At 31.3% G+C, this 18,307-nt stretch overlaps 1 protein-coding gene across 2 annotated transcripts in view; it reads left to right on the plus strand.

The window, feature by feature from the left end:
• Positions 1-2,557: 2,557 nt before the first annotated feature.
• LOC143193998 (nucleoredoxin) overlaps positions 2,558-18,307 on the plus strand; it is a 103,691-nt gene continuing 87,941 nt past the window's right edge. For both annotated transcript variants that reach the window (XM_076400525.1, XM_076400526.1), the window contains exon 1: positions 2,558-2,815. The gene's annotated coding sequence lies outside the window, so the exon portion shown is untranslated. The remainder of the gene's footprint in view (positions 2,816-18,307) is intronic.

The raw sequence follows: 18,307 nt of genomic DNA on the forward strand, positions 1-18,307 counted from the left end.
TCCTTTCGTTTCAATAAAATAATTTCCAAAAAAACTTAAATTTCAATTCCAAAAAATTCGTAATTCACTGATTTTAACAAATCATCTGTCAAAGCACGTGAGCTACTATAATTAATTAACATTAAGCATAATATAAATCGTTCAATTTCACAAATATCAATTTATTTTTTATAATTTTAAATAATTGTGGAAATAATCAGTGAATGAAATTAAATAAATTATTTTAATTAATTTAAAAAAATATATAGCATATTATTGTCTTTTAATTATTTATAATAAACTACTGTTACAATAGTTTGCAGGTTCGAATCCTGTCAAAGCATATGACATCAAAGTAAATATCTGTTTGTGATTTTTTTATAATTCTGATTGTCCATAAGGATAGAGTGGAAATTCCTACAAGCAGAATCACCCCAGCTACATCAGCAATCAATATGGGTAAGACCAAATGCAAACTGGAACTAAACAACAAATTAGTAGACCAAGTGTCTGAATACCAGGGAACACAAATATCACCTCATAGATATCTCAAGGATAAAGTGAAACGCCAAATTAATAAGCCTTAAGAATAACCATTTGAACAAATAAACACATGAAGACGACAACCAAAGCATGAATTTATAGGGACTGTGTAAGGCCAATCATGACATACACCGCTGAAGCACCAGCTAACCGAGCCAAAACTAAAAAGGTATAGCCGAAAAAGGGGAAATAAATTAAGAAACCTAAGATGGAACTAATGCAATACGGAAGACGTGGTATGGGGGATCCGGACACGAAGAAGATTCTGAAACGAACACATTCAGGAATGAAGTCAACGGAGTAGCGAAAATAGCGAGAGATGACAAATTATTAGCCAGACGACCACCAGAACGAATTCTAATGAGGTAGAAGGAAAATTAGCCATCATCGTAATAAGAAGAAACTGCTTAGACAAAAAAGAAGGGCTTAAACAAGCCACTAGGCTTTCGAACAGCAGAAAAAGGTGAAGAAGATAAGTTATAGAATTTTTAAAATATCAATTTATTCTAGTTAATTTTAAATAATTGTTGAAGCAATCAATTAATGAGATTAAATAAATTGTTTTAATTGATTTTTTAAAAGTAAATTGCATATAAATATAAATATTTAAGCAATTATGCTATTATATCAATTATTTAATATATTAATTATTTACGGTAAACCTAAAAATTATAAATTGATATTATAGAATATTATAGGTGTGCTGTTTTAATGCAAATTCCCTCCTTCACTTACCAGTTTTTAGTAGTTCTTAAAAAAAATCCTTTTGCAAACTGATACTGTCCTATTTCAACTGATTTTTTGTCCTATTTCAACACAAATTCGCGTCAAATTCAAAGAGTGGTGTCCAACACTACAAAACAAAAACAGATTGTCCTTGATGAATAAAACCATTCATCGAATTATTTTCCAACTTCTTCGAAATTAGCGAAGTACTGTTCTGCAAGCGCGTGTCCCATTGAAGTCTGGAGAGTACGGAGTACGTACGTACCCAAGTGCTTTCAACGCTTTCTTAACCGATTTTTGTAAAATCACTTTACTGTGTCTCGGGGCCCATTCTGGACATTTTTGTTGTCGGTAGTGATAACTATTAACTCTTTCACCAGGTTTTAACAGTTCGTGTTTCACCAGGTTTTAACACCATGCCCCTGTGGTCCCGCCAAACACAGAGCATTGTTTTGCGACCAAAACAGTTTGGCCTTTGAACTGATCAGCTAGCTTCTTCAGATGATAAACATGATTTTTTGCGCTTAGGATTTAAAAAAATGCACTTTTTATCGCTTGTTTCACAATTGTATGAAAGAGATATTTCACAGATGATTTTCCATTTGTCTATAATTCAATTGATGTGGCATCTTCCCATCTTTTGGATTCTCCCCCCTTACTCGTAATCCAACTGCCAATTGTTTTTTAGTTTGGGTTGAGTATTTATCCAATATCTCTAGCAGTTTGGCATTTTCAAACGTTTTCGGTCTACCAAAACGTTTTTTGTTTTGCACACGAAATGACCACTTTTGAATTTTCGAAACCACGCCTCGTCACATGTTTTTAAGGTTAGAGCTTGCACACCGTACGGTTCTACTATCAAAATATGACTAGCGGATTTTTTATTTTAATTTAATAAGAAAAGTAATGCGTGCCAAAAATTGACGTTTTCAGGCACAAAACTTGACATTTTCAAAGAGGTATGAACCTATGACGGTGTTACTTTCGCAAAATATAACATGTATAACTTTGAAGCTTGATGTCAATAGAATAAAATGGCATTTGTATCAAATCATAACCTACTTAAGCCTAACCACATCTTTTACAAAAACCGGTAATGACTTTCCGGTACATCTGGTATTGCTAGACTTTCCGGTACATCTGGTATTGCTAGACGGTGCTTTGACAACTTATTGAACAATCATTCAGTATTCGAAATCGCACTAAGAATTAGTAATTAACAAATGAACTTGTTAACCGATGGCGCAAAATACGATTACCCGTAAAAAACTACAGGATCCCCACGACCTCAGTCGCTCAGGCTGTTTCGTTTGTTTCGACGCGGCGCCTTCGCAGCAGTCGATGCCGTATCGTCGCGGCGCTCGCTTCGCGTGACCTTGACGCTCTAGTCAACGCAAGAACGCCGCAATTTGAATTGTTATCGGTAGGCGAACAATCGCCAGCGTTCCGTTCACAGCACCACTGATTTATCGGTTGATCGCAAAAGATTTAATAGCAGGAAATTTGTCGGAATCGCCGCGGTTCTTCGACGAAAATGCAATGAATCAGACACGGAGATATTGTTTGGGTGAGTTTTCGCTATTTAAAATGGCATATAAAACGGCAGGAGATTATTTATGACGAAAATGGAATACAGAATGCATCGCCAGCGTTTCAGTGAAGCTGTTAAAGTTCTTAAATTAAAACGTCTGAATTCTTGGTGATGTTTTATTTATTCTTTTTAGATTAAGCTAGGTCTTCAATATATTTATTTTTTTTAACTACATATATGATCATGTAATTTGTAGTTTGTTCATAATTTGAACTATTTCCTAGACGAAATTTAAAAATTAAATAATAAATTGTAGTATTATAATGTTTCGAATGTTGTATAGATGTTTTTTATATTTGTTTAAAATTTTAATTTAAATTTAAAATAATATTAAGCTTCAGAATTAAGTAAGTTCTATAACCATTCTCTTATAATTTATTACTATATTCGTTAAAATGAAGAAATTAAGCAGTTGTTAATAATTGATAATTACAGTTAATGATTAATTTCAATTATTAATTTTATGTCATATTAAAAGTGTTTTTCATATAAATATCATGCAGGGTGCTAGTTGCCTAACCTAAAGCCTATAAAAATGTTCTTATACTTTATTTTAATATTTTCTGATGCCTTGAATATTAAAATTTCATCGAACCGAGTTTTAAGAAGATCCTAGCACGAAGTTTCTGGTTGATTTTAGTAAAAAAGAAATTTTCTTTATTGAAAAATGCAAATACTTCAGATATAAAATAGGAAATACAAATAATACTTGCAAACTTAATTAATATCGCAACACCAAACAATAGAAAATATAATTGAATTGCTTCAATGTAATCTGATAATTTTAAACAATTGTTTAACTTAAACTAAAAATATTATTTAAACATACAAAATAAAATTACTTACTAAATAAAAATATTCATTAAATTATGTAATCTCGTATATTACATATAATGTAGTATATTGTGAATATGTATTAATTTATAACTATGCTGTCAAGTTACTTAGGTTTAAGTTCCATCAATGAAATTATGATTGTATTACTTCGGTTGTGATTGAAAATATTAAAAAACCTGTTAAATTTTTCACTAAATAAAAATTTGATAGTAAGATGTTTACTATCAAGAATAAAAAATAGAATAAAAGAATAAAGAAAAAAAATAGAATAAAAGAATAAAGAAAAAAAATAGCTAACCTTAAATTTACGCTTTTATTTTTAAAAGTAAGCGCAGTCTTCTTAATTTTGTTTGTCTCACTCGCTAATTAATAAAAAAGAAACAATGAATAATATTTAGGCTCTGCAAAGGTCTTTTTAGAGCGGCCTGTCTCTGTCTGAATATCTGTCTCTGTCTGAATATCTGGTTATATTTATCAACAACCATTTGACATTCTTAATTTTTTTAATAGCCCCTCATTTATTATATGTCTGGCTACGTCTGTTGTTAGATTTACCTACCTAAAAGTAATTACTTGCATGTTACAAGTACTTACAACTTATTTCTTATATATGAAATTTTAAATAATTTTTAAATATTGTATAAATGTTACTAAATCGTGATAAATTAATGAAAACGCGTTTACACTAATATTAATGTGTAATACACTCTGATTATGCACACTATATTAAAATAGTTCAAAGGTTAGTCCTCTTGAGTAATCTTATCAGACCCGGAAGCCAGACTACCTTAATATTTCATTATTCATTAATCTGAACAATTTTTTTGATGTCCTAGTTATTGCCGCCCCTTTACAAGCCTCGATGAAAATCACAATTTCTGAAGCACCTTTCTTAAGAACTCTCCTCAATACTTTGTTCTGAAACCGACGAATTATATTCAGGTTACTCTTCTTGGCATAACCCCTTATCTGGATGATATATGCCAAAATGGCAGTAAGTACTTACTTATATATAAGTACTTTATTGTATATTAACATGACAAAATTGCTTCTAATTTTACTAACAATTAATAAATACATTCTTCTAAGTTTAATCCACTTCTTTCTTCTTTTTTACATAACGTTTCCAGAGCTATTCACCAGTTCGTCTAGTGTCATTACTAAATAGTGTGCTGTGTTACCATTTGGCAATATTACTTATTAGGATAGGGATGTAATTTTTCTTATTTGTAAAATTAATGTAGACAGATTTAGATTCATTCAAACTGAAAAGCATGAGATATCAAAAGATGCAATACATTTATGCTAATTTTTTTTTCATACATTGAAATAGTGTTAGATTTAGGAATGGTCTCCTGCTTAGATTTGGTTTTAATCTCGTCAATTGAGCCAGAAATCCAACGAATATAAATCAGACAGTTGCTGAATGATGTGAGTTGATTTTTAATGATATCAAGAACCAATGATGTAAAAGGTGCTTTCTAACTTCTTGAAAAAATATCTTCGCGCAGACGATGATATAAATCTAAAATAACATTTATTATTGACAATTTTGTCCGACGAAAGTAATTAATGTTAAATAACGACTTTTAGTTCTTACCACGTAAAAAGGAATAAGCCGCTACATATAGTCATGTCAATAAAACAGCCAATGAATATACTGCGTAATACAGTTTTTAAAAAGTACAACTCATTTTAAACTGGATTAACTCGGACTAAATTTTTCCTTCTCATTTATCACTAGTTAAATAGAGACAGAGTGCTCTCTGATGCGTCAGAGTATGTAACACAGTCAGTCTCTTAATTCTGATTTATGTTTGCACTGGTCGGCCCTGCTGTTAAATATCAATATGCAGGATTTTTCGAAACCTTAATAACAATAACTAAATGTTATAAACCGGCAAACGTAAACCGAAAGCCCAATTTGATGCAGCAACATGGCAGCGTGCTGAAGTCCTAAATTTCGATTATGTTCATTTACTATTTCCAATCAACATCGAAAAAGGAAGATTTCTCCGTCAATTATGGGCCGATTTTCAAAATTCTTCCAAACGCACTTCCGAGATGGTCCCGTTGGAACCAAATCAGGATCTGTTGAGGAAGGGGGGAAATCGAGAGAAACTCTCAAATTTCAAAGGCACGTACCAATGTTTTCACATATATTTTATCCATCATAATCAGATATTTGTGTATAATGTTATTGCTAAGCTGATGTGACGGAAAATCGGAAGTCGTTCAGTGCAAGCGCAGTTCAGTTTGCTTTTAAGCACAAATATGCTATAGATATATGAAATATTCTACACAACTGCTTCTATGGTGTAGTGGTTAAAGCGTTTAGCGCCTAAACGGCGGTCGCGAATTAGCTTCCCGCGAGGGACAATAGCTTTTTGTTGTTGTTTAGTTAGAACATGTGTTAAATCACCTAGACAAGGTGGCGAATCCGGGGCCTGAACCGCTCTATAATTTCAATCAGTGTTTCTTTATACCTATTTTTCCTCATACGGGCTGCACCTTTACTTGGCCAACACACTGTAATATTAAATAAAATAACTGCGTAATTTATTGATCAAATGCCTAACACTAAATAACAAAAACCATTATTAACCTATCTACTACACTTATTCTATATTCTAATATATACACACAATTTAGTTTAATACCTAATTCTATTTATCTATTTACAATATTATTTTAACTGTTACCAACTGATCACTTTGAAGTCGTTGCCGAGCCCAAACAGTACAAAAATAATGATATAATTTTGTGACATATACAAAAAATTAAACTACCAACAAAACAAATCCAAGTTAATATAGCTGTTTGGATTGGACACTGAACTGGATTCGACGCCGACTTCAAACTCGACTTCTATTATTTTCTAATTGTTAGTTCCTTATTTATTCCCTGAAGTCAGTTTAATTATTTTGTTAAAAAAATGATTGGATAGACTGTAGTTATCTATACGGATGAATCTATTAAAGATAAAGAATTTCACAAATCCAAACTGTGCGAATACTCACTTGGTTTGGAATTTTACTTACATGGAATAAGGACCTCCCTAAAAATTAAAAAGTAAAATTTAATAAATAAAATTTACTATCGAGCAATCCTGAAGATCCTTAGCGGACATTAAACTCCCAACTTTGGGAACACTCATAAATAGTTTTCTGGTATGTACTAAAATTTTTAAGTTTAATATAAACTTACTTTGGGAGTAAATATCAATAAAAGCTTTAAAAACTTTTAACGTGTACGCGGCTTAACTTAAAAGCAGATGGTTCTGATGTGGCAATTCCCGGAATACATTTGCGAAATTGCAAAACGAAGACAGATATGCCTTCCGTCTGACGAGTTACGCCAAAACATGGTAAAAGGTAGTGTTGGGAACAATCGACTGAAATTGACTATCGACTGTTTAGTAAATGACTAGTTTTTACTATCGACTGTTTCAGTCGCTATTTTTGGTTCGACTGTTTTTACTAGTGACTGTTTTCAGTCGCTATTTTCGGTCCGACTGATTTTATTACTATTTACTATTGACTGTTTTAGTCGTTTACATTTAGTTACTATTTTCGGTTCTACTAGCTCATTCGACTTTTTTTTTTTTAATGTGGCTGTGTGGTCCTAGCCGCGACCTTGAAAGTATGCGCCGAATTTATGCTTATTATAAATTTATTTATCAAAAGCGTTCAAGTAAGCCAATCAATGAAGGCTTGACCATAAAATAGAGAGATATTAGAAGGGTATCTCCCATGCATTACCGGTGAACAAGTTTAGCATTCATTTGCAACCAGAGGGGGCGACAAATACGAGTGGAAATTTAATTTATTTAGGTATATGTAAAATTTACATTAGTAATATTATTTCAAAGGAGAACTCATAAAATTTTCTATGTTTAATGACAATATATTATACTAACACTATTTTAAAACGTAATATAAAAAAAATTACAAAAAAACAATTTAAACTTTTAAATATACAAAGTTTTATCAAATATTAAATATTGAACATTTGTTATTATCTTTAATATAACTGAGCCAAATATAGAATACAGTACAACATATATTTTGAAGACTATTTATTTTATAATCTCCTTTTAAATCTTTTTTGACACATATTTACTACAAGTATATAATTATAAGTCATACGTATAAGCTGTGTTAAATTTAGATGTGGCAATAAAAATTGTTTTATTTTTTCCTTTTGCTATTGTGTTCACTTTTCTCACCCACCAAATCAAACAACGCCTAACTATAATCGCGTCTCATTTCTCAGTACCGTTGACCGTGTTGAACAATATAGGCATTTACTGATATAAAATATTGGACAGTCTGCTTGTTGAGTTAAATTTTGTGCATAAACCTGGGAATTAAATAGAACAGTGAAGATATCATTTACCAAAAAAGTAAAAAAAGTTCCAGCCTTTCTCAAATTACATGTCATACTGCCGGGCTTCAAGGGCTTCAATAACTTCACTATTTAACCCAATAACGTTTTCTGACATATCTCATCAATGCTTTCCTTTTCCAATGCCACAGCGAATTACATATATTTAATACTATAAACGACTTACAATTTAAATATCAACTGGAAACCGCATCCTTATTAAGCAGTCCTCTTCCACATTTCGGTTTGTAGTCAGCTTGTGTGAAATGTACACTATAAACCCTTTTGCTCTCATCTAAGACCTCACAAGAGATTCCCATCAGTTTTTCATTATTTATTACCTTTTCTGACATAGAGCAGGATCCCTAAGAAAGTTGTACATTCTATTTGAAACGGTACTACATCCTGGGACGCAACACCTGAGATGTCTTCAAATGTAAATAAATCATTTTAACTAAAAAAGAACCATTAAAGCACATTTAACAACATAAGATATTCAACACATAAATTTATAAGTTTTTTAAGTTTGCTTTGCCAGCCATGTTGAAAAGTGCATTCACATCGAAAGAAACGTTTTCAACAAAAGCTTTGTCGAAAAAATTAAACCGAAATTCTTTGCATATAAATCAAATTGTGTCTATTGGAAGTATATAATTACCAAAAAAGTCCAAAATATCCAGTAACTTCTTGATTATTTTCACCAAATATGAACACACATACTCTAGGATTTCTTATCTTCTAGAACAGTCTTTTGAAAGCAGAATATGTCAAATGTAACTTTGCTGCCAAATTTAAACTTCGAGCCACTTAGCCGCAAATGAACCAACCAAAAAAAAAACGCAAAAAACAGTGTTTTACTGTTTCACATGCGCCCATATAAGATACTCTTCTAAATTCGCAATATTTTATTGACTTGACGGTCTGTATGATCGTTTACCTTCCACTTCGGCGTCAATTGAATCTTGTAACCCGTGAGTAACCTTGGAGGCCAGCACGAATTTTAACGAAAAATTTTATTTCCTACAAACATGTGTGCTGTATTTCCGTAAAATTCATGCTATATGGCTTTAGTATTTAACAATTACTATTTTATGAGTAATTATTATGCTACCCTACTCGATTCGTTGATATTTTTTCAAAACAACGCTTCTGCTGTTAAGACAATATTTATTGTATTTTATCCATGATTATGTTATTATACACAAATCAAATATTATTAATGCTGGCTTGGTGGCGCAGTGGTAAAAGCAACCGGACGGTCCTCCTACTGTTGCGATAGTTGCAGGTTCGAATCCTGCTCGGACATGGTCGTAAATATATGTTTGTTATTATCCTAGGTAAGAGTCTAAAATCCGATAAGGAAATTGATCCCAGTCACGCCAGTAACCTGGCTGGGTAAAACCGGATGTCTTCTGGGATGATTTCTAAGTTGGTCATTCGCCAGTCGGTAGGCTTAATGCTGAGGACCGTGGTTCGGAGCCCACGTTAAATAGTTGGGCCAGTCCAAATAACCCATAGTTGGCAAAAGGAGACTTTAAAATACTTTAAAAAATATATTAATACATTTCCTGTGATAATATATTATAAATGTTATACACGATCAAATTTGCCGCATTACCAACACTATATACTTTGAACCACCAGAAAATATATATTTAAAATAAATTGTTGCAGTAAAATCAAGCAGACTGGCCTCTAATACGAGCCAGGCCGGCAGAATAAATCAAACAGGAGCAAAAAGCCACAAAACTACCTAAAATAACTGAGACAGGTTCTCCTTCTGTCGTCTGTGTGGTTGCAGCTCGCCGCCAAACCGGCTGTTAGAATCGCTATTGGCGGCAAATTAACAAAAGTGCACTGACATTTCGTCGGTGTCGCCCCATTCACGACCGGCTTTGTTATTTTGCAATTTAAATTCGCGCTTCTCTGTGATTAAATGCAACCGAAGGTGTTTGTTAGATCGGCTTAAATAAGCTTATGCAGATTCAGAGCGTCTGCTGCAGAGAAAATTTTAAATATTATTGAAAATTTTAAATATTATTGAAAATTTTAAATATTATTGAAGAAGGCCACCATAATCGCGCTACATACTACTATGATCAAAAAATGGCCAGACTTTTAAATTTAAACAAATCAAACTATGTTTTTTACGTCGTAGTTAGTAGTCAATAAATTGCACTTGCACAGAATAAGAAGATTAAATATTGTTCAAAAACTATTGTTTGGCTTCTTAAACTATAAAATTTATTAAAAAAAGAGTTGCTCATCAAACAGTTAATGATGCCCTATCTATAAAAGCAAGCGTTTTTTCACCAGTAAAAGTTGTTGGAGAAAGGCTCGATAAAATCAGAACATATGAAGCTAATCAATTTGGTACTTAAACATGATTGGGTAACATTATCAAAATTTTTGATATAGCGCAACTTATCATTTGTCTCTCATATTACAATCTAAATTTTGTCTGCAATAACCTTTTAACAGCAATAAAGTTTTGCAGAAACAACTATTTAAGTGAAATAAATTAAGCCTTGAGAAAGTTTGAACAATCTGAAAGACTTTTTAAATGAACATCATTCAGATAAGGGGTTTAGTAACATACTTATATATACCAAAGACATAACATCTTGCTTGGAAAGAGACACGAAATTCATATACTTAGAAATTTCAAGACCACGAAAAGTTAATAAAAAAAATCCCACGAAAGTGAATATCAGCTATTTGAATTTCTGTTTATAATAGTGCTAGACATTGAAAGGACAAGAAAATTTTTTAGCTATTATCCTCTCATTCTAATATTTTCAAATTTTTGTGGAATTTTGAGAATTTTGACAAGTATTTTGACCAAGACCAATTTAATTTTTATGAAAAACTTGATGAAGCTTTAATCCATAAAGATTTAAAGGAAAAGGAACATTACTATTGTATTACTGTTATATTAACTATACCAATTTCTGTGTACTTACAGCTAAGGACTCATACTCTAATTTAAAACTAATTATGAATTATTTACGATTTAGAATGGACTAGAAGAAATATATTCAATCGGAAAGAAAAATATTGCTATGCTATCTGATGAGTCTGAGTTTATAAAGCGGCTACATATTGAAAATCTTATTAACGAATTTTCTAAAGGTAAAACTATTCATTATATTAAAACATTCTATATATAGTCAATTCAAAACAGTAATGACACGTGACCAATATATTATGTCTGTCAAAAGTTGTAAATTCGTATTACCGTCACACAATATCCTTACAATATCAAGAGAATTCCTTCTCATTTTATTCTATTTAAAAAGAAATAGAATGCTGTTGAGAAGCTCGAAAATGTAACCGAAAGAGCCTGCAAAAGTTGTCCGTTTGTCAAAGGTCTGCAAAATTCTTCAAAATATTATAATTACGGGTTATAAACCGGGAAACGTTATTTTAATAAATTTGAAATCGCCGCTGTTTTTATTGAAAATATTTTTTGCACGTTGCAGCTGTACTGAATATTAAGTACGAATACGGTCACTAAAATATCTCAAAAAATAAAAAACAATGTAACCTTAAATTCGGCAAAAAGACTCTGTGTTTATGCGAAATAGGTCACGAATCAAGATTAGCTTGACGTTTCAGAGATCAAATATACGAAATATATAAAAACAGTAGGTAGTTTTTTTCAATAGAAACATAATTTAAGACAATTATTTCAGAGAAAATTGTTAGTCTCGAAAGTATCCATCCAAAGCAAAAAGATATGCAGCTATTTGAGGGATGTAGAACAGTAGTGTAGAGATAACCCACGAAGAGTCATATATGTCAGAGCCAATACGTACTAAAATTAAGAGTCGCTGCGGCAACATTGCGACGTTTTGACAGGTCACGTGTGTCACTACTGTTTTGAATAGATATTATAAGATATGTTCATGTATTTCCATCAAATATGCTTGTTTATAAAAATGGACAATCTGAATATATTGTATTTACAATTTTATTTTTAAATAATTTAGAATACATTTTTATTACTTTAACATTGAGCTTTTGTTGCTGTGCAATTAATTATTTGTTTATATATATTTTAAAGTCTACTTTTACCAACGAGGGTTTATCTGAACTGGACTACTGCTACTATCTGACCTACTGTTTAACGTGGGCTCCGAAACACAGTGTTCGGTATTAAGCATACCGACAGGCCAGTGACAAAATTAGAAATCATCCCAGAAGACATCCGGTCTTACCCAGCCTAGTTACGGCATGGCTCGGATGGTTCTTTCTTGTCGGATTTTGCATTTTTACCTAGGACAATCACGAATATTACACAACCACGAACATAAACTTACGACCAAGCAGAATTCGAACCCGTGATTATCGCAACAGTAGGTAGATCGTCCTGTCGCCTTTACCACTGCGCCAACCAAGCAAGCAAATTTTTTATTAATATGATTATTTTAATGTATATTTTTGCAACCTTTTTTTTATAAGTCCTAAGTAAGGTTGCCTGGAATATTTGTTGCAAACTTTGCATCGCATTGCACTGCTAAGCAGTCGTCTATAATCGGATTGAGACATTATCTTCTTATTATTTCTACCTCGCTCGGAAAATGGTAATTTGCTTATATCCATATTAATTGGGGAGCTCATTTGCTCTCCTTAGTATTCAGTGCTGCAGTTAAACAAGCTTTACAATTTCCTAATTAAAGCGTTATTAATTAAATCCATTCCAATAACTAGGATAATAATAAATCAACATTAGTTTAAACAAATATTATAATTACATTTAATAAACAAAATGATTCAAACATGCAGAAAGCAAAACTGTTCTATTTATCTAAATCATTCATTGATGAATAAAGGCGAACTATATGCGATTTCGAAAACTAGAATTTGTAGCAGTGTTATTCAATTTATAGCATTACACATCACAAATGAATTATATATGGCCGAGATGGTTTGATTCAGATCTATTTTGTCCGTATATAAAGCTTGAAATAGTGCTATCATAATAATAAAAAAGAGAATTATTTCGATATAATGATATTTTAGAAATATATCGATATATCGGATAAAGAAATATCCATTTTTTTTAACAAACAGGAAAAATATCGATATTTTACAAGTCAAATATATCACGTAAAGTATCATATCAAATAATATTTTACAAATTACAACCGATATTATTAAGAAAAAATAAAAATATTGATATATCGACATAAAAAGATATTCTGTAAGAAATTTTATAAAGTAGAGATAAATTTTAAAATATTTTAAAATTAAGTATCAAAATGTACTGTAACTTTACAATTAAATACCAAAATTAAAAGTTTGTTAGAAATAATTATAAGGCTTCTCTCACTCTTTGTTATAATAATTTTTTTATCAATATAATCGAAGGATTTTTTTAATATAATTGAATGAATTTTTTCGATTATTAATTGTTATTATAATTATATTACTATTTATATGTATATATTTATATGCTATGTTATAATATTGGAGCAATGAATTAAATATAGAAGTTGGATCATCGTAAATGGAATTAATATTACATGAATATTTACATTTGGAGTGTAAGGTGGCTTGTGTCCTACTATTTAACAGATTTATTTGATTATTTACATGGCTTTTTATGTACCCACTCCCAAAAAAAAACCTCACAAAAAGCATTGAGTTATGGCGATACAAAAGTCCCAATGGTCAAAATACAGAGAGCAATGAAGACACCTATTGATTAATTATTCGTTTTAAATAATAAAATGATAAAAATATTGGTATGTAAGTCCTAAGACTGTTCCCATCATTTAATTTAAAGTAAATTCATATATGCTTGATAGATAATTGATAAATTTATTTATGAATTAATAATTAATTGCTGTAGTCTTTAATTACGATATATTTAATAATATGCAATATATTATGTCCATTTTTAAAAGTATCTTAATTGGGCCACATAAAACCGGAATGCTGAATATGGTCGGGTTTTTGGTGGCAAATAAAACCGACCACTGGAAAAAGTTCCCCATTAATCACACATGCACATGTCGCAAAAAATAATCTTACTACCATCTGGCGCACACTTCACAGCAATGAAGTGTCATAATGCAGCAATTTGGCGTTGAAATAAAATTTAGCGGTATGAGGGTCGCCTTTATAAAAGTACGTACCATAGATAGTAAAACTTAAACAATAAAATATAATAAAATAAAGAGTTTTTAATTAAAATTGGAATTAAAAGAAAAAATGATGATGCATAATATAAAAATGGTAGGTACGATGGTACATGAATTAGCGTAATGTTAATTGGATTACTTTTTTGTAAAAGCTATATTTAAAATAAACTAGAACTTAAATAATTTTAACTTGAACTTAGAGATCTAAAAATAGACACAAAAACTAAACTGTGATCACTCCAAACTTGCCGAAAAAGCGATATTACACGCTCTAAACAGCTTCACAGACGCACACCACTTAATCACGAACGAACAATTCGGTGTCCGAGCCAAACACTCAAGCCTTCATCAAGATACTCGCGTCGCAGCAAACATCCACCAGGCACTAAGAGAAGGTCGCAAAGCTGGAGTCAACTTTTTAGATGTTTCCAAAGTTTTCGATCAAGTATGGCACAACTGTCTAGTCTACAAAGCGAACCAGCTTGGTCTACTGAATGACCTAATCTCCCTAAGTGCAGATCGGTGACGACGCTCGACGTCTCCTCTCGAAAAAGACCTCCGCTCTAAAGCGCGGGAAAACGTAACAGTCGGCTGGTAAGGTTATGGCGTCTGTATTTTGGGATGATCCTTGCATAATTTTCATTGAGTACCTTGAAAAAGGAAGGGCCATCAACAGCGACTATTACATAGCGTTATTGGACCGTTTGAAGGACGAAATCGCGGGAAAACGACCGCATTTGAAGAAAAAGAAAGTGCTGCTTCACCAAGACAATGCACCGTGTCACAAGTCAGTGAAAACGATGGCAAAAATCCATGAATTGGGCTTCGAATTGCTTCCTCATCCACCGTATTCTCTAGATCTGGCCCCCATCGATTATTTCCTGTTCTCAGATCTCAAAAGAATACTCGCTGGGGAGAAATTTTCGTCGAGTGAAGAGAATGATCGCCGAAACTGACTCCTATTTTGAATCAAAGAACAAATCATACTACAAAAATGGCATAGAAAAGTTGGAGGGTCGCTATAATCAGTGTATCACCCTTGAAGGCAATTATGTTGAATATAAAAAACTAGTAGGCCGGGGTCTTTTCAATTGACCGTTAGTATTGACTTTATACAAGTTCGTGTGGTTTGGTTTGGTTTACTAGCCGGTTTGATAACTTTATCAATTACTTTATTTTATGGCTTTATTATTGACTGATATATAATCTTTATTGTGATATATGTAATCTTAAGTTAAGTTGCGACTATCTTCCGACTATTCAGTACAGGCTAATTTTTATGTCTCATCTGCCTTTTTTTTAGCTAACGTGACATTTCCAATTTAATTTATATGAATTCCAAGATATTTCGCTAATTCTGCTTGAGCAATTGTATTTTTCACGGAAACGTATATTTGACATTTTCAGTCAAGTGTCGTATTTTGACAGTACTCTGGTCATTAAGTTGTACTTTCAGTCTCGAGACAATTTGTTGATCTTGTTGAGTGCCAATTATATATATATATATATATATATATATATATATATATATATATATTCATAGCTCTAGTCAGAAATATATCTTTTCTCATAATGAGTGTGCCGTCAACAGATCTTCCAAGTACTCTTCCTTCTGTTATTGGAATGTCGGCAGTATTGAATAAATATATGAGTGGCCCCAAAACAGTACCCTACGGGCGAAGGACATAATAAAATTATTTTTCATCCTGACAAAAGTAATTCTGATAATCAATAAACATTATTTGATTATTGAAACATTATTCCATCCACTGATGATTGCTTCGTGGATTCCATCTAAAGATCAAGAGTTCTTCCGTCATAGGATTAATCTTTTGCTTGAAAACAGAATGAAAAGTTGCAACAAGCGATGCACAATATTTGTAACAATACATTTTTAATTTCATTTAAAATAAGGAGATATTAATTTAAAACAGTACCAATTAATATATTACTACTATATAGTTACAAAATAATACTTGTAAACCCAGTGTTCAAAAACCGTTATTTAGAAAAAAAGAGAGCTATACATAATTGGAGATAACAATGATGTGCCCTTATATGCTTGTTCCTTGGTGAATGTACGTCTTTCTTAAGTGTTCCCATTAAATTAAGAGCTTACTGGCATCGGAATTTATATTTGTCCATGTTCAGCAATATCGCTCGTTATGTCTGTTTAAAATAGATTCTTCATTCATTGGGAATCGCAATTGGAAAAGCGTATTGAAACGTTACTATTCCCAGATGTATTTCAAGAGGTTATCGATAATTAATGACATCTCCGTTGGGGAAGAATAACAAGAAAAGGAACGTATTAATAGGAGGGGAATACAGAGTGTGTTAATTAAGGTGATAAATTATTCTCTGCGCGTATTTAATTGTGAATTATTCATAATAACTTATTTTGTTACGTAAAATGAATAACAGTGATTTATATGACAATTAGATGTCTAAAACAGAAATTAAAATTTATTCAAAATTTTTATTCAACAAAATAATCACCATTAGAAAGAATATATATTTGTCGAAAAATGTTAGTCCTTAGTTTAGATGGAAAGTTACAGAATTGTATAAATCATAATTGCATAGAGAAATGATGGACGTGATAAAATCGACCATCTAACACAGTTTTTTATCAGTCATTAAGCTGAATGCATTTTTAGTACCATATATAATACGGGGTCCATTACAAGTTTCTTTCCAGCATAAAACATTTTAAAAGAAAAAAACTTCGTAAATTAAACTTAGAATGGATATCAGAGAATGAATACCACAAGACAATCAACAAATAGCTTTAATAGATACAGGAGAAGTACCAAAACAACATACAGCATTGATGATGTATATATGCAAGCAGTAATTGGAATCTCCAACTTTAGATCTTTATTTTCTCTGAGTGAAGATATAGAAATATGTCAAAGACAAGTATCCGATCAGCTTCATATACAACTATATGCTTAGCATAACCTAACTAATGACTCTAGTTTCATCCAGTATGTTCATATCGGATTTTATGACGGACATCTGTCTAATTGAAAAATATTTATAGAAAATTAAATAATATTTTGCTATATTAAAAAAATGCCAATGTGGACATGTTATAAATGTTATTTATATAAATGAATAATTTGGAGGAATAAAGGTTTTGCCAAGCACAAAAAAAAAAACAAAAATAATAATGTAGTTTTGTGACATATACAAAAAATTAAATTGCCAACAAAACAAATCAAAATTAATATAAATGTTTGGGTTCGGCACCGACTTCAAAGTAATCAGTTGGTAGTAGTTAAAATAATATTGTAAATACATAAATAGGTTTTGGTAGGTATTAAGCTAAATTGTATGTATACAGTAGAATATAAAATAGGTGTAGTAGATAGGTTAAATAGGGTTATTGTTTATTTTCATTTAGTTATTACAACGATTACTATGTACATATTTTATTTTTATAAAAAAAAATTATTAAAAATCGAACTTTGATTATTTTTTAATATTTAGTGAGTTTCTTATTTATTTTTTGAAGCCGGTTCAATGTTGTTGTTAAAACTTTTTATTTTGTAACTATAGTCTATTGCTTTCTATATTCCCAACCAGGCAATCAGGTAATTTATAAATAACGGCGAGAAAAAATTTGAAATATTTAGCCACTACACTGCATAGACTAAAACAAATGGTAATGGTAATGGAAATATAGTAGGCGGATGGGGCACAGTCTGGCAAATACGCCACATGTGATTCACTTCAAGCTAGAAACATAGATGGATTTTAAGAGATGTCATGCTGCGATATGCTTGTTAAAAGTCCTTCAATCAATTATTTCTGCTGTGTTTGTTTGAGAGAATCTTCTCTATTGGAACGTCATCTTTTGGAATCGGTGTACTGAATTTCGAAGAATTTACTCACGACTTTTTTCATTTGGGATTTTTTTGGAGTAGAATATAAACTTTTCATCATACGTTATAATTCTTCTACAGAAAAGTCCTTTTAACCCGTATATTAAGATGGAATATCGGTTAATACTTTAAGTATTTGTCATATTTTACTGTTATTTTTATTTTGTAGTTAAATTAGAGACCTATTTCTTCTAACATAGGCAATT

This window comes from Rhynchophorus ferrugineus, unplaced genomic scaffold, assembly GCF_030347505.1.
Source record: "Rhynchophorus ferrugineus isolate W39M unplaced genomic scaffold, kcgeb_rfMv2 rfM3, whole genome shotgun sequence".
Taxonomy (NCBI): Eukaryota; Metazoa; Arthropoda; class Insecta; order Coleoptera; family Curculionidae; genus Rhynchophorus; species Rhynchophorus ferrugineus.